This window comes from Eufriesea mexicana, unplaced genomic scaffold (assembly GCF_001483705.2).
Source record: "Eufriesea mexicana isolate 0111107269 unplaced genomic scaffold, ASM148370v2 C37747667, whole genome shotgun sequence".
NCBI lineage: Eukaryota > Metazoa > Arthropoda > Insecta > Hymenoptera > Apidae > Eufriesea > Eufriesea mexicana.
Window position 1 is genome coordinate 1 of NW_017094796.1, and position 1,232 is coordinate 1,232.

Below are 1,232 nucleotides of genomic sequence, written 5' to 3' on the forward strand. Positions count from 1 at the left end.
TCCTGTTACAAATGACACGTTAAACCACTCTGGAACGGTGCATTGGTTCACAAGAAGCTCTACTGGCAAAATCGCTAAAGTGTAAATTCTGTTTGGCCATTAATCGCTTCTTAGCGATTATAACACCGTGCTCCACCGATAAGTCGTGCATGTAACAGACTTCGAACAAACAAAGTCGCAACTTCCATAATAGGTCACAGCTAAATTTCTCGCTAATTTACAGGCAAGAGGCAAAGGGCCATTAATAACCGTTGTAGCCGGCCGAAATACCCGTAATTTCAGTTTTGGTATCCAAGGCGCGCCTGGTAAATATTTGAATGCGACACGACGTGGCAAACGAGATTCGCAAGGGTAGAAGTCGAAACCGGTGAGCCGTAGGCCGATTGTACTCGGTCGCTCTGTTACCGACGGAGTAGGCACGAAAATACGACTAAATCTTTAACGGGCCTGCCGAGTCGGAGATCGACTCGGTCTAGCATGAACAGTAAGACTCTCCTTTCCGTGCGCACCGCTTGCACGCCAGAACTTCCCAGTTTCGCGTTAAGTGTAATAATATACGGTTTGTTGGAACCTCGCGTATTTAAGACTCCAAGTAGCAGCGTGCCGTGTACGAGTTACTTCAACTTCGTCGTTTAAACTCGTTACAACGGTTTACTAGATAACTCGATACGTAATGAGATATGTACTTACTTATCTGCAGTTTTAGCTTGGGGGTTGAAAAATGTGATGTTATTGATTCCGGTTCACGAGGCAGTTTTAACAAATGATCATTGCCTATAATTGTTACAAAGAATGGAAATGAATGAAGTTGTCTGTTTTACGGTTCAAATAAATTTTGACGCGTTAATGAAGTATTAATTTGAGGTTAGAGTTACTTCTGAAAAATGTGAGTACGTATATTTTTAGATATAGCACTGTATATAACTGTTATTGAATAACTATTGAAATTTCACAGGTGTAAAAAGGAGGTGAACAATCCTATAATTCTCGGTGCTGTCGTTAACTAACTTTTCGTAACACATATTTATTTATATTTATTATAATAACAACTTCGAACCGGTTTCAAAATATTGTTATTTTAACTATGGCGCTTTATCCAAGTAATTCTATAAACAAACAGGTATGCAAAAATTCTTCACCTATTCACTCATCTACTATACCAATTCATTCTACTTTCCTAGATTATCACAAACATCGAAGAGACAAATTTTTTATCTAAAGATTCCAAAGAG

At 39.0% G+C, this 1,232-nt stretch overlaps 1 long non-coding RNA gene across 1 annotated transcript; it reads left to right on the forward strand.

The window, feature by feature from the left end:
• The first annotated feature begins 12 nt into the window (after positions 1-12).
• LOC108554769 (uncharacterized) lies at positions 13-1,230 on the forward strand. Its single transcript, XR_001890724.1, has 3 exons — positions 13-886; positions 956-1,120; positions 1,182-1,230. It is a non-coding gene; the product is annotated as an uncharacterized LOC108554769 (long non-coding RNA).
• The last annotated feature ends 2 nt before the right edge of the window (positions 1,231-1,232 follow it).